Source organism: Plodia interpunctella, chromosome 9 (assembly GCF_027563975.2).
Source record: "Plodia interpunctella isolate USDA-ARS_2022_Savannah chromosome 9, ilPloInte3.2, whole genome shotgun sequence".
In the NCBI taxonomy this organism is placed as follows: domain Eukaryota; kingdom Metazoa; phylum Arthropoda; class Insecta; order Lepidoptera; family Pyralidae; genus Plodia; species Plodia interpunctella.
In genome coordinates this window covers 254,427-277,750 of record NC_071302.1, presented here as the reverse complement: position 1 = coordinate 277,750, position 23,324 = coordinate 254,427, and the positions used below count along the sequence as shown (strand labels likewise).

General features: G+C 34.9%; 1 protein-coding gene across 14 annotated transcripts in view; it reads left to right on the top strand.

The window, feature by feature from the left end:
* Positions 1–23,324, top strand: part of LOC128672643 (uncharacterized protein) — a 315,359-nt gene that overhangs the window by 183,424 nt on the left and 108,611 nt on the right. The window lies entirely within an intron of this gene.

Below are 23,324 nucleotides of genomic sequence, written 5' to 3'. Positions count from 1 at the left end.
TTTTATAAACATGAACATAATTTAACCAGTTATTAACATAATTTCAGTTATTTATTTGTTACAAATCATGTCTCTTTTAATTTCAGGTAAGCGAGTAACTGCAGTCGTCACAGGTCTTATATTATTTGGACACGGTAACGCATAATAAACAGCGCTGGTTCATTTGATACGTTTTACAAAATGGCTGCTGTGGCTGAAATTATTTTGAGGTTAGTACTTAAACAAGTGAGGGTGGCGATATTGTCGTATAGGTATTACTATGTGTTGAAACTTGTGGGGATATAATCTGACTTTGAAATTCACATCGAATTGAAATCTGTCTCTGAAAGTCTGATTATGATATTATTATGCAAACTTGTTTCTACATATTATGTTATGTAGAAACAAGTTTGTATTAATTGAATTATGCGTGTCTATCTCAATTCTAAGTCTATTGGTGTACCATAAAACTATGTTTGTTTTCCTACAGGCCATATAAACATTGTATCTCCGCTAACATGTTAGAAGTTTGTGTTTGTCTCTGTGTTTGTCAAACATCGACTTGTCTGGCCACTTTGCTTTCTAGTGAGCTCTTGATATTCATTCAACATGGCTTTATTGACATTCGTACTCTATTTTATCACTTTATCAACTTTTTACGTGGGTGTGAAATAAACAAAAATAAACTAATTTTGGAAACATAGAGGTTACACGTACTACATCGTTTGAATGTGTTTGTAAATAAATATTTTTTGACTATTGTATATTACTGATTTGTTGAATGTTAAAATATCCTTTTCTGTTTCAAACTCGAAGGAATTTAATATAACAAATAATAATTGACCTGAAATCATCATTTACATAAAGAAAACATCTTATTAAGAAGAAAATATGTGCGTTGAAAACTCTTCATAATGTTCTGAAGTTTGGTGTGTATGAGTGGTTACAAAACAAACGATCTCAGTGCTCGGTGTGAGCTGTCATGTATTGCCCATTTGTTATTTTGAAGCGTTCTTCATGTTTCTATTTGCGAGTAAAATTTTACAAACCGAAGTACAAAAGCCCTAATTATTAAGGCATGAATATTTGAACAACTTCCTACGAGCTTCCAAGTCTAAGACAATGAATGTCTCACTCCAAATCTGTTGCGTAAAATAGAGCTTTCAACCAGGTTAATGTACGGACCCATACGGGGCAGCTTTCAATTAAGCTGCTCGTTGTAAGCACTGGCCATAAACGGACTCTCCCAAAGGAGCTTTTGAGCTTTCAAATAACACTTCGCTGCGCGTGCTACCGGTGTGTTTAAATTTGTTACTTGAGCAAATACTATTCATGAGTATTCATTTGGATAACAATTTTGTGTTTCTTGGTGGTACCATTTTAATGTCCGAATTCTTTAGCTACATACAGTTGATGTTTCTTGAAAGATAAAGAAAAACTTCTCACTAGAAGATTTCTAGATTTTAGACTAGAAAAAACAATTCATATCACTACATTATTCCTATTATTATTATTTGTCCTTGATTTTCGAGTTCCAAATCAATATTTTACATCGATTACATCGAATTTATTATTTATTTGTTCGAAATTATATTTATTAATACATAATACCAATTTTTTAATATTACTATAATTTATTGAAGTAAATTTAGATCACCGTCACCGTCTTCTAAATGAACGCATTTTTACACTTTACCACACTAATATTTTTAAAGTATGTCTCTAATAATCGAACCACAAAGATGAATTTAAAAAGAAAACAAATTTCATTATGTGTATCGCCCTCGATGCGCCCACCCAAAATAATTTTCAAACACAATGTATTAAAAATGAGTAACAATTTTCATATTTGTCTTCCACTGTACAAAGTAACAGTCATTCATCCAAGTGTATGAAATGTGTCCATTGAGTTTATAATATGGAGTGGACATGGACTAGCTCGACACGAGTTGTTTGCCGACGACTAGACTTTACCTTGTTTGTATTACTCTATAGAAAACTGTCCCAAGCGGGAACCATAGTGTAACAGATGTTAACAGTATGTTATCTGGAATGGACTTCTTTTTTGATTTCGAAACTAATATACATAAGCGATTTGCTGATTATTTAAGATCATATAGTTTCAAGTCTTTTTTCTGTGACCAAAAAAAAATGCAGATAATGCATATTTTTTGGGTTTAAAATATTGTACTCGTACATACTTGTGCTGTAAAAAAATAATTATTATCTTTTTCATTTTATTTAAATAGAATATTAAATCATTTTTATACAACATGTAAAAAACAGTTACGTTTATGTTCTGTTTTACATCTACACTGTGTCTGAGAGCTTCGCAAACACTCAACAGAAATGTTACCAAATGAAGATGATGAATCGTCGCAGTATAAACGAAATGACGTCGCTGCACGGACTACATCACGCGATGAGCTGCAATGCCCCGCAATAAAGGCGCTATTGCTGTGGCAGATGGCAAACATTATGCGAGGGGTAAAATTTTACAACAAGTCTTGTGGTTTACGGTTAGTGTTGTGAAAAGGCACGAGGTATTTGAATTAACTCTCGATAGCGAAAGCATAGTTAGACCGTTTACTTTTTTTCATGAAATTGTTTACCTTATTTACTAAGACGTCCCTTGGTTACAACTAACAAAAGACAACATAACTCCACAGACCACACTTTATTGCTCTAGATATAGATATCAGGCTCGTTTTCCACAACACTATGTACGGTTACAGTAAAAACGTAAAGTCGCTGTAAAACAACAGCGCTGGATCAAAACAATGGTCCTTCACAAGATACCTTTTTGTCACTGTCAGTTGGGACGCGGTGAAATAAATATTGGTAAAGGCGAAATAATATTTTGTCGGTTTATTTTTGACCCTTTTTTCCCGACCTTTTTCTCAGTATTTACTGTGGGCGTAATCGTCTCGTTGATGGTTTCATCTTCTACAACGTATAAAAATTAAATGAATTGTTGTCGGTTGATAAATATAACTTTATTATATATTCGCGCGTATTTTGCTTTCATTTGCTAAACGTCGTAATAAATGTGTATGTTTTTGTATGACTTGCACGTTGATTTTAACCGGCGCGCCGCTGAGGTTTAGACAAAATTACTTTGCATTCTTTGACTTGGTTATACAGAATTGTTGTGATTTGTGGTTCCACCCTAGAATAAGACCACACCATATCCTCCCGTGGATGTCGTACGAGGCGACCAAGGGACTCAGCCTTGGCAGTTAATAGGCAACAATAGCATTCCCAAGGAGGGTTGACGTCAAACAACCGGCCGGTTGTAAAATCGCAGGCGAATCTACAAAATTTTAACGTTAATTTTTGCGCTGACCCCGAGCTTCGCGTCGTCACAACCCGTAACGCAACCTGAATGTATGAAGATGAAAGAGAGGTTCTGCAGAACGGTGGAGTATCATTTCTTTGTTGTTATGAGTATTTTTGCCTTCTAAATTGACTGTGACCATTTGATAATTTGGAGTGAACCTAATTTCTTTTATATTCTTCTCTATAAGTATTTGTATTTTCGCTACAATATTACTACAACATTACACATCAGAACAAATTGGTTTCATCAAAGCAATTGAGGCATTATTAGATCGTATCAATAATAAATTGTACTCGCTCTATCTCGTCACACAATAAAGATCCACAAAGGATAAAATTCCATAAAACAGGTCCACCACATCCTTATAAACCTACGACAATTGCCGCCCACAGCTTCCCACGCGTGGGCATACACACGGACTATTTTTAAGGCAGTTAATTAGTACCTTGTCGAATAGGTCGTATTGTGTATAGAAAGTAGCTGTTTTGTTGTGGGTTTAAAACGATCTGTCGTTGTTTTGTTACGGTTAAACTCAAAGACTGATCTCTGACCCGAGAGACATCATAGTAAAATAAACTTAAAATCATTTATGGTAGGTACTTGATCGTTGTCGTTCATTCTTGTACTGTACTTCATTTCATTCATATATTTTTTTAATAACTTGAAGAATTTATTTCTCACACAAAAAGCACTAGTCGTAATGGAAATGAATTTTTGAGCTTGCAAGAGTTGATTTTACTGCATGCGATATTTTCCTTGTGCATGAGCGTGCGGATGATGTAATAATGTTGTAAATCCGAAGATATTCAAATAGTATCAGTCACGTAGCATTTTTATCGTGAGCTTAGCGCACATGTTCTCATATATCCTGTATTAAAATAGGGATGTCTTGCGCATTTTCAGGGTTCCGTATACTCGGATCGCCTTGTAGCTACCAGTGTTATTGAACATTTAACACTATAATACCACACTACGCCCATTCATAATTTGCTACAAAAACAGTTATTCGGATCGTTATTCGAAATGGGATAGATTATTCATAATCGTAATGTCCAGAAATAGAAGTTGGCATAAAGAAAAATTAAATGAAAAGTAAACGGTAAATAAATGCAAATTTTAACATTTGATAAAAACTACAAAAAGCTTACTTTATACTTACTACTTTGAAAATATACGAAAACGATTTCAATCCCAAATGCCACGGAATCCTGTATTATACATGAAAACGCACTTGGCCGTATCATTTCCATGCCGGGACCCAGGTGCTGACAGGATTATCGAGGAAACGTCCTTATTACCAGGGGTTAAAGACCAGTGTGCACGAAATCTCAGAAAGGTCTGTTGCATGAATAAGTGAGGAGGTTGTTTTGGATGTATCTTATTGCGTTTGTAGAATGTGTTGACATTTTTGTGTGTTATTCGATGTGGTGATATTTAGATTTTTTAAAATCATGATATTGTAGTATTCCTAAAATAGGCATTTTCACAATGGTTCTTCTATGTGTTGTTTTGGTTACAATTCAAAAAGCTTTTTCTGTATTGACTAAGGACAGTAAGTATCTTGGCAATTTACAATAAAGGGCTTGGATTATTCTATTTTCCGAATTAAGGTTAGACTTGTGTGCATCTTTCAATCTGCACGAGTGTTTCAGAACACAAACATCATCAGTGACCGAATGGCTGTTGTTTTAAAACGATGTTTACAGCATGTGAGAGCGAGTAATTGAATTACGGTGGCACGCGATGGCGCGTTAATTTGCTTGAGGTTGTACACACGAACCCAAAACTGTGTAACTCTTGAATATTATAAGTTATAGGATATTATTTTGGTTTCATATCACTGCCTTAAGTTGTTGTTGTATTTTTAATAGAATTTATAGATGTTCTTGCAGGTTTTGTTATCACATTTAGAGCTTAAATAAGCACAAAATGATTTAACATACCTAAGTTTAGTTTGATGGATACAGGAATTCATCTGCGGTTTGTATTGACTATATCAGTACTATCTGCTAACAACAAAACCGCATTTAATCGTCTCTTTAATTTTAATTGCATCCTACAATTTATATTGTGAAATCTAGACAAAATGTAAGAAAGATAAAGATCTTTCTAGGAGGTGCTAAGATATTGGAAGAGTTAGATTTAAATAATGCTTTTGTGTAAAACGTCTTCAAGTACTTATTTTATTACAATATTATTAATATGATAATGTCTCCCTCGACCACGAACTGACTCGCCATTAACATCATACATTTATAAGTCGTCAATCATGACTGCAGACATTTACGAGTTAAATTTTAAAATGCTTATGGCATATGTAGCGGGGTAGGGCTTTAAAATTCCTGGAGTTTATCGAGTGGGGTCGTTGTCTTTTATTCTCTGAATCTTTATGACTACGTGAAGATTTCAATGCAAAATTTCAAAATTAAAAAAAGTTATATCATAACTTTTGAAAACTTTAAGTGTTTTCAAAAGTTATGATATAACTTTTTTTCTTGACCTTATCCCGATTACGCAGGGTCGGCACGGTATATATTCGCCTGGTCTCATATTATGGCCTTTCTAACATGCAACGATTTCATTACTCATATATGAATATTATTTTCATACTTCCTTGCACATACTCATTCCGTATTGTCTATTCTATAAACTAATAATCTGTATGGTGAACTCTAGTCTGAGTTCATAATAAAATGTCTTCATATCACTTTACTACATTTTTACTTTCTCTTAATAATTAGACGAATCAAATAATTATTTATGATCTATCAAATATCCTCAATTCCACATTGGATACCTACATACAGTAATAAAAATAACGAATCGAGCATATATCGAGACGGACGTCAACTTTACTGTGCATTTAGTTAATCAGAGTAGTTTGTTTCACTTGGAACCAACTGACTTTGTCACATCACCAGTTCATTTCAAGAAATAAGTTACGAAAACAAAATACAGAAACTCATATCATCAACCCGGTAGATTCATAAGAGTCGCAAAAAACGAAGGCCAAATTAATTTAGTCTAAAGATATCTATCACGAGCTTCATCATCTCATCTATCATCTTATAGGTTTCTATCACGAGCGAGAATATATAACAAAATCCTATACCTGAATACTCAAATATATCAGTGGCTCTAACAACTCCACTAGTCTGTGTGTTCTGCACCACCGCCACCCCTAGTCAATATGTTATCCTTTAATGAGGATCACATGCGCGGGACAAAAGGGATCATACCTTGATTTTTACTGCAGCTTTCAGGCCAGAGTTATATAGTGGTGTTAAATGTCGTATAGTGGGATGGACGTCGATAAGACTGGCGATGAATTTTATGGGCGAGGAATCCGGCGCCGGTAGTAATACTGCTTTGAATTTTAAAAAATATCACTTTTAATTAAATCTGGATTTAACGATGTGTGTCTAATGTTTCTAATACTCGGTTAATTTAGATTATTAAACGAGTAAAAAGTCGTTTTGTAAAAACAGAGCTACATGTCGTAGGGTACGTGTAGAATTTTATTGTATTAATTTACAATTTTAGCCTTATATCAATTTGTCGCAGCGGAATTTATGATTATATGTATAAATATTTTAAAACAATTAATAATCACGTGAATTGTATATTAAATACTGTTAGAGAATAGCATGACTGATATGTGAAAATCAGCAATAAAACTTAGTTCAATCAGACAGATTTATTTTTCTGATTCCAGGCGTTCACTTTGCCATCTCGTTACTTAGCTTGACATTTACGACTGTGCTGTAAAAAAACTGTTATTGGATTAAATTCGCTATTTCAGCTAACAGCGGTTTTTTTACACGGAAATTTTACGCCAGATGTAGTTTTATTGAAACACCCTTTAAGACTGCTTCTCCAAATTAGACTACACGTCTATCCATGCTTCCTTTAACTTTCGAATAATAGCAAGCAATAATTTCTAAATCTATTTTCGAAATGAAAATTTCATAGTTGCGAAGTATTATTTAATTGACTTTACTATTTGAAATAGGTTTAAAATTCTCCCAGTAGTCTAGATGAGAACTGAAGATCTTTTCAAATAACTTAAGTGAAGTCAGTTACTTCTCAATTACCAAATTGAGGTTGAATTTCATATTCAGGGTTTCGTCTGGAATTGAGATGACTTGAAGCGTTATTTGAGATGGAGCTCCTTGTGTGTATTACGAATATGTTATTTATAAATTATATATCTATTTAGTAATGCCCAAGATTGTTCTATACAGGAGTTTGCCATTCAAATTCATCTTCACCTTTGACATTGTCAATGTCATTCATAAAATTGTTGCTTATTTTTTTAATATTATTAAATGTGAGATATTTCAGACCCTGTTCGGATTGAATTTATTTAGTCTGAAACGTACTTTCTTAGTTTATTTGTAGATCCGTCTAATTTTGCGATTCGATGATAAGAGATATGGGTGTAAAACAGTTTTATTCGACCTCGGTGGCGCAGTGGTAAGGTTCTTGCCACTAAACCGAGAGGTTCCGGGTTCGATCCCCGGTTGGGTCATGATGGAAAATGATCTTTTTCTGATTGACCCGGGTCTTGGATGTTTATCTATATATGTATTTGTTATAAAATATAGTGTCGTTGAGTTAGTATCCCATAACACAAGTCTCGAACTTACTTTGGGGCTAGCTCAATCTGTGTGATTTGTTCATCTTTAAAACCGAAAATCCAGTTAGGTTTGAAAAAGTTAAATCTGGTTTTCATTCTATATGTAAGACACACATACAAAGCACGTACCGTTTACGACCTCCACGTAATTTGAATAACGCAGACGATGTAATGGCGTTATTATGGAAGTTATTACAATGTTATAAAAGTTATTACAACGCGATGTGACCACGCGCCGTGAATGATTTACTTGCGAGAGACACGTTTACATAGAGTTACGGTACAAAGAAAAATGTAGAAATAAAGCTAAGAGGAATGAGACCTGGCTGCGATAGCTATCATTCCTGTTAGCTCAATTTTGAAAAGGTAGTTCAAAATCACTTAAGATACGTACTTTTTAATTGGGAAAACCACATATAGGATCTCATGTTTCCTAAGCAAATAATCATATTATTTTGATGATGACTATAATGTCTGACCGATTTCGGTCATGGCGACAATTTCAACGATTTTGACCTCGCTGGTATGTTTGAACTCGCACGCGTGGCTTATAATACATTCTATTTTTAAGCTTATTAAAATTATTTCATTTTACGTAGGACGGCCATTGAGGTTTGCTTTTTATGTTCAATATTTTGTGTTTAATTTGGCAATATGTAAAAAAATACACTTTACCAAACCTCCAGACATATTAAATATATACCTATTTTCCTATCTTTATTCTTCACGCTTACGTGCATCCTTTCAAATATGTTCTTCTAAAAGCGACTCTAAAATAGTGGTGTCACATGATGACATGATCGGATCCTCTCTCTCTCTTCTCATTTTTTATAAACAAAATTCACAAATTTTCCCATATCCCTTCTTCCTCTGTATATTCTATTATAATCTACAAGTTTGATTAACTTGACAAATTTTACTTTTCAGTCATTGTTCTCAACAAAAGTTAATTCCCCTAAAAATCACTTGTCCCTCCAGCCACTCCATCTACCCGCCCGGTCCCGTGGGAGCCGTCCCGCGGATCGATGGCAGTCCCGTCGCGGGACGACACTCGGCCCGGATTTGACTTCTGTACCTTGATTAGCTGTCCGTCTTGCAGCCCGCAAGATAGATCGTAATGAGCTCAGTAATGAACTGGGATTGTGGACTATTTGTTAGATTACACCGCAAGTAATTGCTGTGGGGAATGTTATTGATTGGACGCAGTAATTGTGTCAATTTAGCTTCAAAAGATTTTCATGCTCTGGGAACAAGTATTAATCCTGCCAGTTTCTTTCAACTTAAAGTATCTCAGTAACACCTTAGGTATTAAGATACATCAATTTTAGATGTTAACATACATTTGCTCTCAAAATTAGCTTTTGAGCATAAAAATTTGAAGTTAATCAAGTAAATGACCACAAATTCTCCGAACGTTGCAACCTGTGAATCACATGCCAAGTTTTCCCCATTACATCTCCAGTTTTTACGACGCGCCTCCAAATCCCAAACCGCTTAAAACCCGCAGTCCACAATTACGAATGTCACGGACTGTTCTTATGCGGGCAAAATCTGTCCAAAACTGGATTGTTTCAAAATGCCCCTTTGAAAATCCTTCAAGGTGTGCCTGGACCCTTTGAAAAAGACCAGTTTTATCTGGTTTGTCTGTTCTGGAGTAATTACCAGGAGCACGGAGGCTTGGACGTTCGCCAGCCGCTAACGACGCACGTTTTATCGGATTTAATGAGAGAATTCGACAGAAACTACTCGAACCTTTGTCAGAACTAATATGAACCTATAAAAATTTTTTTGACGAGTGGCAAATAATTCGTTCGTCGAATAAACGATGACATTGGTGCCGACAAGTCGCAACCGTAACTCTCAAAGACAACGTTCTATAGTTTAAACGAATTGTAAATGCTTGTAAATTTTCATATTTTTCATTCACTAAAAGTAAGAATTATTACTTATATGACGAAATGTGAAGTTACACAAAAATAAAATGCCATATCGTAGAGCCATTAGTCACGTAAAGCGCATATGCAATAAAATCGAATAACGGTACACAGACAGTTCGATTGAACAATAAACATAAACTTATGTTTACTGCCAAAGTCGTAAATGTCAATCAATCGGATTCGGGCGGCTAACCAACTTGGATAGGTATATGCTGAAATCACCGCGAATCACCGACCTGCGCCTGCGCGAGTTATACGTCATGAATAAAATAGCGTTGTCTAACATATATTAGTTGAAGTATACGAGGGTGACGTACCTAAAAATGAATTTGTAATAATGATAAATTTTATAAAAACAAAATCAAAAATGTATCACGTCATTTATGAATTTCCCTCATTGACTTGAACTTCAACACAAACTGGAAAATACAAATAATGAATCTAAAAGAGATCAAAACTTTTAAACATCGAAAATAAACTTTTAAATATGTTAATTGATTGATAAGTTCTACGTAATCATACTACAATTCTCGTAATGTATCTGTCTCTATAAATAACAAAATTGGATATTATGAGAAGTAGTAATTTCTAGGTATTATGTGAATTCCAATTTTATAGTCTAAACCTAAATGGCAAACAATAAACAACACACTACCGACCGACATTTATTGTTTCTACGATCAGTAGAGAATAAAATCGGCGTAACACTAGCTATCAATTTCTCGCAGCCGTTAACGTCAAAACTACATTCGCGTGCCGGTGGTGTTCAAACTTTCAGCGTAACCTTAACGAAGCCCAATCACGTGATACGCCTAAACTCTTCAACTTCAACATTCCAAACCACAGAATCGCAAACACTTTTCGTGGTTATAAATCACTCAACACACTGCTATATTTTTAAACAAAGAATTCTATCTTCGAGGAATTCAAAGTTAATATTATATTAGCCACTAGCACGCACCTAGAAATACTCTTGTGATAGACAGACTAATTTTCTAACAGTCACTCAACTATAATAGCTGTGGAATTTTAAAATGAACATAAAGGAAACCCTTTCAGTTTACGACTGAAGGCAAATCGTCGTACGCATTAGGAAATCATAATTCAAATCGTACATTTACTGTAATGCGATATAGGATCGTCAATAAGGCATGGGATATGTTATCACATACAAATACTATCGGAAAACGATTTGGAGTCCAGACGGCCGCTCGAAATAAAACAAAGAAAAGTTTTTATAACACTCTGAATTGCCCCTCCCGACGTACAGAGCGGCGGAAAAGTCCATCAGGGATACATTTTCCTCGACTATTGTCTTCGGATGCTGCAACGCTGATGTGTTCTTGAGATAATGGTGGTAATAAAAATAAAACTTTAGCGATCGATGCTGGTTTATTGGTCACTTGTGAAACAACGCCTGATGCGGTCTCCATCTTTCTTGGTTTTCTGGTATCTATTGAATTCTGAAGCTTTCTTGTCTTGTTTTAATACATACTTACTTATTATTTTTTATTAAAACGTTCATTATAATTTAGCATGTAACGAACGTTGTAAAATTATAATGATTTTCTTTACTTCCAGACCCAAAGTTTTAATCTTTGTTATTAACACAACAAGAAATATAACAATAAACTGTAGAAGTGCTAGGATTTCTAACACAAGTATATTTTTGCCTAAGGAAATCTTATATATCATATTACTAAAAAAACTTTTTTTATGTTTAGTAAAGTTTCTAATCATAATGTTATAACATTTTCTTTTATTCTTATTTCTTTCATTTCAGAAAAGAAATATGAATAAATGAAGAACTTGTTTAATTGAATGTACGAATGGTGCTGTGGAGTCAAAACATGAAGTTGTAAAATTTTGGTCACGAGCGGCCGGCAGCGTCCCTCGGGACACGTCGCGGCGCCGGGCCGAGTACACTACGTAGATCATTATGGAATAGACTTGGCTTGACTTGTTAAGATGTTCTTACAGACCACGGAAAAACTAGAATTTATCTCAAATTTTCCAACTAGAGATTTGGATAAAAAAATTTAATAGTTACCTACAATACAGTACTGTTAGAACGTAGTTAGCATCAGAAAAAACAATGTCAATTCTAGTCTCAGATTCAAAATGTGTCTTAACGCTTTGCAGGACAATTACGTATCGTTATAAAAATTAAATTTATTTTGTGCCTCGTTTAGAAAGCTCTTTAGCTCTGTGAGCTCTGTTAGAATAGTGCCTGTGAATGTCTAATATCTAAGTAAATGCTTTAAAGTCTACGGACGCCAACCACAACGGCACAGGGCCGGAGCGTGATTGGCGTTGATTCTACTCACGCCGGTTGTTTCAGCAAATCGGGACAAAGTGGACGTCTCCTCTGGGACGCACCTCGACCCGGCTCCATGTTCGGGAGTTTTTAATTTGAGAACAACTGTCCGTTTGTCGCTTTGAACTAGTAGAGTGAAATCTATTTGACTTCCCCTAATGTAATATTCGTCAAAATCATTAAATTTTTAATCTTATGATTTTATAAGTCTTATTTAACTTAAGTTGCTTTACCAGGTATCGGTTGATTGTGGAATATATATATGAAGTCTCTAGAAATCTTATCAATTTTTCAATATTGTTGACATTCAAAATGATTTTTCTCAATACTACGCAGCTTGACGTCATTTGTGACTACGTCGATTTTCTTATTTAATTTAGTTTCCACAAATAGAACCAAAAGCCCAAAAGACCTTTGTCTTAACAAGGATTATCGTAACTCTCGTGGCAAATATAGAAAAATCGATATTTCTTTAGGCGTCTACATCGATTGTGCCTGCTTATTGTTTAGAATGACGTCACTCACGCACTTCTCCGATTAGCAGGTAATAGCTGAGGGTAGTTTAATGTTAGCATACAAACACCCAACCATTTAAAAATTATTATTTTTTTTGTAGTATATATTTTTCTTTGTCGTTGAGCAAATAATTGCATTAAAAATATTGCTTTGACTTTATTATATAAATAGACGAGAAAGCCTGCAATTTCATTCTACACATAGTTCTAATACACAGAACCCATTTAAATTTGAGACTTATCGTAACATTCTTTTGAAATGTATTTTATGTGTCAGTAAAGATCCTTAACCTGCCTTACAAACACAGGGTTTATTTTTAGCCATCCAAGAAACGCCCTTCAATCCTAGAATAGTTAATGCGACTAACATGTAATTTGAAATCGTCGAAGCAAACGGTATTGCATATAAGGAGCAGCCGCGTAATCACACAGTTACGCGTATAAAACATTCAAGAACATGAAATTAAGGCTCGCATTCCATGGCTACCATATTATGCAATACTATTACTGATTTTTAGTCTTCTTCTTAGCGAATCGACTCTGGCGGCCTTCTAATTTGTGTGATTATTGTAAATATATATTATATACGGATAATTGATCACTGTTTTCCCAATGAGACGGTTTTATAAAGCACATTATCCAATGATAGCATGAGGTATCGCGACGGATTGAAGCCTTTATGTAATCAGCAGGGCATGCGACTCATTTGCTTTTTATGCAAGCACACAATCAGAACCAAGTGGGAACGCCAATCTGTGTTATGTACGAATCGTGTCATTTGAAATTAGTTTTTTTGTTAACAATGATTTAAAACTCGACAGAGATAGGTATGGTTGCGAATTGATCGGTAATTTTGTTTTAACCCGATTCAGCATATTTAAGAATCAGAAAATTGTCGTCAAATTTACAGTTGAGTAATTTCAATAGTTCGACTTAGTAGAAACTTTTAGTCGTAATCGAGTATATTTTTATTAAATCACATTTTCGAAAAAAAAAACAATGTATCTTCTAAATTTAACAAAACAACAGACTAACCAAAAGTTCCATTGACAACCCGCGTCGTCACGGCCCTGATTGACGTTTATTTGCTAGCAGCGGCGATCCCAACCGATTTACAGTCTGTGGGAGCTGACAGAAGGACATTAAACTTTACTCGGCTTTTACAGGTTAACATGGATTCGCTCTGAACATAGACATTATCAGTCTAGTTTATGGTTATGCTCTGATTTACTGCGTGTTTTAATGAGTCTGTTACATTTCATATTTTTCCAATGACAAATTAATGTCCGGGTGGCTTCTATTCTTCAGAAATAATTTATCATCATTATTTCAGCCCCTTTTCGCCCACTGCTGAGCACAGGCCCCCATCCGCGTTCGCCAACTTCCTCTGTCCTGTGCCTCTCATCCATGTACGACTATATCGCCGCCCATATCATTGCAGGTCGTCCGACGCTCCCTTCACCTGACCGGACAGGTCAGGTGAAGGCTACCACTCAGTGCTTTACTCCACCTACACACCGCACACACATTACTATGTTGTTTTAATTGAAAGAGGCGACGAAGTTCTACAATAATTATATTGCTATGGTTAATATGACTTTAAATTTATTTTTTAAATAATTTTCACCTCCGTTTTCCACTGCAGAGCTGCAGACTCGTATTATCTCCATCGCAAGCTATAAATTAAAAAGTGCATTAAGTCCTAATTGATTTTTATTCCCATCTCCATAAAATTAAATGCCGCAAATTGATACAGATTTTAATAGCCACTTTACATTCCGAGGCTCACCCAATCAGCCCTTTTACGTCGCGGCGTAAATCTCGCGAGTATGTAAATCTATTAACTTCGAGATTCCTCTGATACCAGTTTCTTCGGCGGCCAACGTGTCATTTCCCCTGCCGCGGACGGGAATGATGGCGTATTATCGGCTATTATGCACAAACCGTGGAGAATCTCTAAACCGTCTTGTGTGTAATTTTGCTTTGATTTAGCTGTCAGGGTGCGAGCAAACAGTATAGAAATGATGGGAAGTTTGTTTAGTTTCTTATATCTTTTATATATATATATATATTTTATATTGTTTGTTATAGGTATTTATTATGGTATCTATAGACATACTTTACTAAGCTCAACATTCAATAACATACTTTCTTAGTTCTTAGAAAAAAAGCAATCATCAAAAATGTACAAACAAAGAGCACAAAATACGCGGGTTGTCCTGATAAAGTCTACAAATAATCCGCAAAGGCATCCAAAGCACGACAATCAGACCCGATGTATCGGATCCGATTGTCGGCTGTATCGATAAGGCAAACGATTTCTGTCTGAGACTCCTTTATTCCGGGGTGGCGATACATTGTGCGGGGTACTGTAGACACAGAGGGCATCTGGCGTGGAGACTAATAGTTTTTGCAAAGAGCAAATCTCACTGTGAGGAAAGGAAGGTAGGCCCAAGTGGTGTGCTCTTACCGACATAATTTTGTATGTTTCTAAACTTTTTATTGCTCATGAAAGATACATACAAAGAAAGCCGTAAATTATACTTATTTTTTATCTCTTGAAAATATTGAAGTTCACTTTAACAGCTGTAGTTTAATGATAAAGAGGATATAAACTAAAAACTTCGTATAAAGACTCACGTTAACTATCATATATGATAAATAAGTACGTTAACTACTAGGTATACTTAATCTTTGTGTATGTATGTATAACATTTCTTAGGGTAAGTGGCACCATCAAATTTGAGTTTGATTTTAACGTGCGCGTTGCTGACGTGTAAATAAAATGGCGAACTTTGCATTTATCTGCGCACGTTAATGCTAACGCCAAAGTTGTCGGTACAACCCACACTTAATACAGAAATTCTTTTGAACCTTACTTAGAATTAACTCCGTTTCTAAACACACGTTACACAGAAATCTTTGATTCTGAATTGTGTTTACTCTATATACTGGTGTCTGTTACATTGGAAGAGAGTATCCAACTATAGCAGCGCCGCATTGCGGAGGCGAGGCGACACTGGCCACGCGATTCCGAATAAATATTGTTAAATGCCCGCAAACCACTCTTTATGCAGATTTAAAAATACGAATACAACCGGCCAAAAAACATGGCTTCTTTTATTTGTCAAGCTTTTAGGAGCGCTAGAAAATGTATACGCTTTTTATTATCACGAAAATGTACTAACTTTTAGATTGCTTTTTTTTTTAGAGTTTGTGAAATCTTTTTATTTCTTTTAAAAAACTAAACAGACGTTATGATAAAGCGCTATGTATGGGAGACCATAAGCTCTTAAACTGAAATACCTAATGTAGTAGTGTTAGAACTAAAACGTACTGTATCATATAGGAGTTAGTAGTTAGTTAGTATAAGCAATCCTCATACCTCCCTGACACTTCATGATAAAGTAAGTCTATTTTATTAATTATCTAAAGTTTTTTTCAAATTATATGTAATAATTTTAAATGACAATTCATCATTTAATATTACATGAGCCACAGTTTTACGATAGCGTTTGAATCTCAATTCGTTCATTCAAGTTCACTACTGCTATGCCGGCTCACGTCATCGAAAGCGTACATTACATCCCATTTAAATGCATGTTATGTGCATCGTAAAATCTGTCATTCGGTGTATCGCATCGTATGCTAATCGATACGCGCGGTGGGCGCGAATTATATTCTGTGTCGCGGCACATTGTGAGTTCGAATCGTAAATACTTTCATTCATTAAATATTCTATAACTAGCTGCATCCCAGGGCTTCGCTCCCATGAGAATTTCAGGATAAAAAGTACCTATGTGTTATTCCAGGTTATTTTCTACGGGTGTACCAAATTTCATAATAATCGGTCCAGTAGATAATGCGTGAAGTGATAACAAACATACACACTTACTTTCTCGTTTATAATATTAGTTGGGATTGGGATATTTTTTGTATATATTTTAACGTTCCTTAAAAATTTAATATTTTTCATTCCTTCGATGTCGCACTCCAATTTTGTACCTTTTCAATCAAATTCGGTCAAACACCTTTTGATAGTCATTCCGATTCCACAAGAAGATGAAAAAGTTTCGATACATCAAAATTCAAATTGCATAACTTATTTTTTTTTAAGCGGTGACACCTTTCAAACTTGTGATCGTGATAACATTGCCATTTGAAAAAGCAACAATGCTCACCCTGCCGTCACGCCCCTGCAATTCAACACTCGATAAACACCGTTATTAGCTATTCATCACATAATGCACCGATGCGATCCAATAGCACCTTCTCACATTACCTATACTTCTAAAAATACGTGACCCGTGTACCATTTACAAAAAAGCTCAAGAGATCTTCTATTTTTAGGCGTAGATAGTGAAATACTAAACTTTGCACCTCTAATAACACGTGTGTCCTTAAGTGTAGAGTGATAAGGGTCAAGTGTGAGCTATTATTAGACGTGTAAGATCAATGGGCTTTTCAAGCTTCATAGTCAACCCATGTGTGCAGTTTTAGCTATTTAAAGACAACTTAATAGTAAAGTGACAATTTATTCGGCTTTTTGATTTTCAATTATTCTCCCATTGTATTTTCAAGAGGGTTTTCAGAGTCCAATTTCAAATGTTGATTAAGATGACAACTACAAGGAATTCGGATTCAGAAGTGAGTTTTTGACATGTCAGAATCGCAATGCACTTGTCAAACCTTTAAAATTTGCAAAGTTTATAGGTTATGACAATAATCGTAATGACAATAATTTTGTTGAAAGTTGTAATTATTATTAAAGTTTCTACCAGATTTGGCTCGGTCAACCTACAAAATGACAGTAGGGATTATAAGGAACGATTTCATCTTATATAGATTGTTGGATTTGTTACTTTTGCTTCTGATGAATAGTGTCATGAATAGTTATATTCAAAACGTCTAATGAATAGTTATATTCTTTTCGTAATCACTAACAAGGAAAATGTTCGGCGCTCACCTGCAAAATACTGCTCTCCTGATCCAATCAGATAATCCCAGGCGTGAACAGATGCACGTCCTTCTGGGTTTTAGGGTTGTCTACACTAAGATTTTCTGTCTTCTTAAAGTTTATAAATCTTAATCATTATGATGCTTGCTAGATTGTATCAATAAATAAATATCAATAAGATGCTATTGCTGTTGACATACTTTCTTTTTTTTTCACAAAAATGACGTTTTTGACATAAGCTTTTATTATTGTCAAAGAGATATTATTACAATCAATGAGCGACAAAAAAATCATGTCCAACCATCAAGGAGTTCCCTCGTCGGGAGCTCTTCCTGGGTACACCATCCTATTTAAACGTGTGCTATGATAAAATTTCAAGTCGATTGAAGATTCAAAATCGATCTGGAAAAGCATCCCGAATATACAGGGATATATTACAAGTTAAATTCTTATTTAAAAATCGTCTGTTACAAGCTCTTGCTTGTAACAGACGATTTTTAAAAGAAGTTATTTAGAAATATAAGTTGTTTTGGGAAGTTTGGTATTTTTTTTAGCAACAGGGTCAACCCTGTTGATCGCGCCACTCAGACGCGCGGGCGTTTTAACAGCTGACAGATTATGGAGTGACTGCCGCGCGACGTACTGATGGGGCTAATTTTAACCGCAGTTTACGTCGACGATTGATTTGTGGAAATGCATTTTTGGAAACCAACCTTACTAAGTTACTGTATTTTGGACAACGATAAATATGAGTTATATTTTCAAAATGGCATGTGCTAACTCTTCTAGAATCGTTTGCATAACGAAAACTTAGCAAAATGTATGAAATTATGGTTTCTTATGTTATTTATGGTGTTTTTTTTTATTTTTATCCTCACAAATTTTTTTTTTAACTTTCAATTTCCCAATTTTTCTTTCCTACGTAAAGTAAATATTGTCAATACCTGAATAAATAGCTACGTTATTTTATTAGGTCATGATTTAGTTGAAATGAAATTATTATTTCTTTTATTACATTACAAGGTTCAGATTATTGAACAAAATCTTAAGATAAACTTAAAAATAAACGAAATTTAAAAAGTTGTGTTGCAATTAGCACGAGGCGCGTCCGCGGCTGGGGAGCACTGGAGCGCGCCACCGACTGCGCCGGCGCATCACTGCGACACTAGTGCCACCAGCGCCGTTCATTGTCTCAATTCTGACGCTGGACAACAACGAATTGCTTGTGTCTAACATGCAATTCATTATTAATGAGTACCTAGACGGCTAGTAAAATTACACTTTTTCTTTACATCCTAACAAGATTTTACTAAAAGTCGTATCAATATGAAATATCTCAAAATTTCATTTTAAATATTGACAAAATAAATAACTAAAAATTAATTTAAAATAATGATGAAAATCTAAAATTGCATAGCTGCATAGGTGAAATATTGAAGTGCATTTAATTATTTTGCGTTGTTATTTACACAGATTTGGTTTGTAGATTTGAAAAGGGCAGAATTTATTTGATACAATCCACTATTTCTTAGCTGCACAAATACCGAAACTTGTGTTGCCCGACTTCTGAGCGAGACGATGCAATTTAAACTAAGATTGGAATACATGACAAACGATTTTATTTCGAAACAAAGCGAACTAAAACAAAGATGGTTATTAGTTGCAGAATACATACAGCCTTGTTTTGGTTATAAAGCACTAGAAAGTTAATTTAACATTGTAATTCGAGAGTACATTTTAAATAAGTTTGTATGTGAATCTTTTTCCACGCATTGTATGTCTTTGATTTTTTCGTAATTATCTTCATATTTTTAAAAAGTATCCCGATCTAACATTTAAAAGTGCGAAATCACAGTTAAACTGGCATTGACACCTCGTGTCAGACGTCACGCGTCACGTCGTCTCGTAAATTAGCGTGACAGGCGTGACAGCGCCGAGCGCGTCACGGGTGCCGAGCGCGCGACCCAACGCTCCCTGTCAGCGGCCGCCGACTTTATTTGTGTGGACGACTTTTTTGACGTGACAGAAGTGACAGATTTATTTTAAGATGCAATTTCATTTCACAGTAGTCGAAATACACATGCTTGTAATTTGCATGTTAGCTATAGGCTCGTGCCACTGTAAATACATGCAAGTAGCTGGCATGTAAGTAAGTAAAGCTACGGACAAGTCAGTCACTTGCTTAACTTCCACCGTTAAGAGCTAGAAATTCACAAAATATTTAAATGGTAACGCGTTTTTTAGCTGTTTAATTTTAGTTCCAATTCGCAGGTCCAATTAAGTCTTAAATCTTCAAAATGAACTTCCGAACACAAATACGTAAATACATAAGAAGATAAATTGCAAGTGGTGCGTAATTTGAAATCATCATATTATCACAATCACTTATATAATATAACCATGTCGATACATTCGGAGATTACTAGTATGCCCCAAAATTTAAAATAGCCAGGTTGAATGGGAACTGGCAGCTGATTTATATAAAAAAATCAATGTTCCATTTTCTAAAGCACTACCTAATTAATGGAAATTGTTATTTTACAATTATTTACAAACATTTTATTGGCTGCCGCTTGCTATTGTGGTGTCATAATTTATCATCAATTACTTAATACGGCTATAAACCGCGCAAGTACCTTTTACACTTCGGACGTTTCGTTTTAATATCCGTATTAAGCAATTAATAATGAAATGCGAAATTTTAAATTTAGTTATGATCTATATCATTTTTAAATCAGTGCATTCCAATTTAGATTATTTCGTAAATTACAAATATGTTCATAATTTTTTTATTTAAATTTAATTCAATTAACATTTTATTTTTCAAAATAATTATTCATCCATCCACGCTCAAATTTTAGTTTAAATAATTAATTTTCACACACAAAACTCGGCACTTTTAGCAAAGCAATAACGGAAACAGTTTGCTATGTACATGCGAGTTTATTTAGGAACCGAAAACTACAAACAAACTCGGTTAAAACGAGTTAAAACCGGAATCGGTCCGTTTAAGCCTTCGCAAATTAAATAAAACTGAATCTATTTTTCTGACTAAATCGTATGTTTTATTCGTCAGCGATATTTCGATCTCTTTTCCCGCCGGCTTCGTGACGTGTGTGGGGAAATGGACCAGTTACGGCGGATGTTAAAATAAAATCCTGAAATGTGATTTGAAGAAATGTGAACAGACCTTTTTGTAGTAAATCGACAAACATTTACCCCCATCCATGACATTACATTATTTTATTGGAGAAGCAACATGTCCTTTCATGGAAGGGTTTATACCATTTACTAACCATTACATCAACTTAAATGTAAATAATTCTACAGGATATCCAAAAAGTAGGGAAGAAGGAGATTCATTTTGAAAAAATAACGCGGGTGTAGCCGCGATCAAGCACCACTATAACATCAAAAGTCTATGCGTTGAAATCGTATTCAAATCCTTGCAGATAAAGCCGTATATACATACGCAAATACATGGCTCGGGAAAACGAATGCGATAAGAGTAGCCAAATATTCATGTTTAGAATCTGGTGAATTTGTGAGTGGCGATTTGAGGATTGTGGAAAGTTTCGATTCAGCGTTTTAGTTCTCGTGTTTTAGTATTACTTCTGTACTATAAATGATACCACGAATCATAAGTACATCCACAAGTACAAATCGTTTTGGGTCAACCGTATTGTAAAAATAAAGTTACGCCATTGTAACCTATTACATTGTTTGGTAGCTAGTAACCTCGTCCTTCTCAAATGTCTCCGTTTGTTGAAGAGATCGCCAAGTTAGCTAAAGCTCGGCCGAAGTCAGCTGTCGTAAAATTTTATCGCGGTCACACGCTGCGTCGTCGTTACGACTTTTCGCTGTTAACTTGTTACATGTATGGTTGTGCACGATGCCATAGTTTGTTACCATCAAACTTTTTCTTCATATCGCTTTATATGAAGAAAAAGTTTGATGGTACGGCCGGGCCCGATTTTGCCATAACTATAATAATTTATACAACGAAACCTTCCTCTTGAATCACTCTATCTACTAAAAAACCCGCAGCAAAACCCATCGCGTAGTTTTTAAAAATACAAACATACATAGGGACAGACAGACAGAGGGAAGCGACTTTGTTTTATACGTGTGTTTAAGTAGTGATAATCAAAATGCCGCACGTAATACCATAACTATGTAACTGTATTGATCAGATATCTCAATCTCGTCAAACTTTCTTCTGTTACCAAATTTGCATATAAAAAATAGTCCAGAGTAATATTCGATAAAATAATATGTGCTCTAGAGACAGTGTGAATGTTGCCAGAAAACCCAATTGTTCCCGAACTGCCAATGTTTATTAAAAATGTTTATCGCCGACGCCTCGCCAGCTTCGGGCTGGATTTTACTGGACGTCCATTTATTTGTCTGCGTATAAAGTATATTTATGTTTTTAATCTTGTTTGATATCGACTGTTTTGACTCGGCATTTAATTTTTGAAGTGGATTGTTTTTCGAAAACTTAAAAGAGAATTGTTGTTTTGAAAATGTATATAAATCTTCGAAAAACAACAATTATTTTTTTAATTTAAGTTCTTTACATAAAATAAATTGTAAAACATATAGATAATACTAGTAATAACACAAATATTAAATAATACACTCGTAGATACATTACAATAGCTGCTTTAACAATACGAAGCAGTGGTGGTGTAATGGTTAAGACGCCCGCCTGTGGATCGAAAGGTCCCAGGTTCGAATCCTACTCGTGCCACATGAGTTTGTATACCAATCTGACTCATGTAAGTATAGAAGTTTTCATCGACCACCACTTGCTTCCGGTGAAGGAAAACATCGTGAGGAAACCTGCACACTGGTTGATTCTTATTAACTTGTGTGAAATGGAGAAGGCAATGGCAAACCACTCAATTAATAATGCCAAGAAAGTTATTGTGTATGTTTCATTCCACGCAATAACCACGACTACGGCTATGAAGCAATTAACAATACATTATCATTTCAATCTCACATCGGCTTTTTTAAAGCTTGAATTTTCACTGGTACTTTTTCATTATGTTTTAGTTAATAATTCTCAAAGGTACAAACTATTAGCATTTGGGAACGATCAATTCTGAGAAAAAATGCCCAAATAACCTGACTTAGTACTGAACCTTATCACGTTAGAAGAGCTTTCCATTATCTGAAATTCTTTGACATAATTATTGGCATAGAAATAATTTATAATCATTTTGTTTCAGGTAAGCGCTGTCAGCCATATCAACCAAAATATATTCAGGTATTCAAAAGAAATACAGTCCGTTTAAAATAACTTACACCTGTTTTTCACATTAAATATTTACACTTACACAATAGTTCAAATGGGTAACAGAATTCCGACCGTGTTTGGGCCTACAAAGGTGGTGTCGGGCGGCAAACAAAACGTAAACAATACCACGTGTCGCCTCACTGTCGACACACGACACATGTCGCTCAGGAGAGAACTAAACGCAGAGTCAAGGAGCTACAAAATAAAAGGTGAATTCAAATTTAGATTGGAACCATGGAATTAGTAGGTTGTACGAAGTACTTACTAAATCCATGATTGGAACATATAAATTTCAAATGTTAATAAAATTGCAATGACGTAACAAAATATTACAG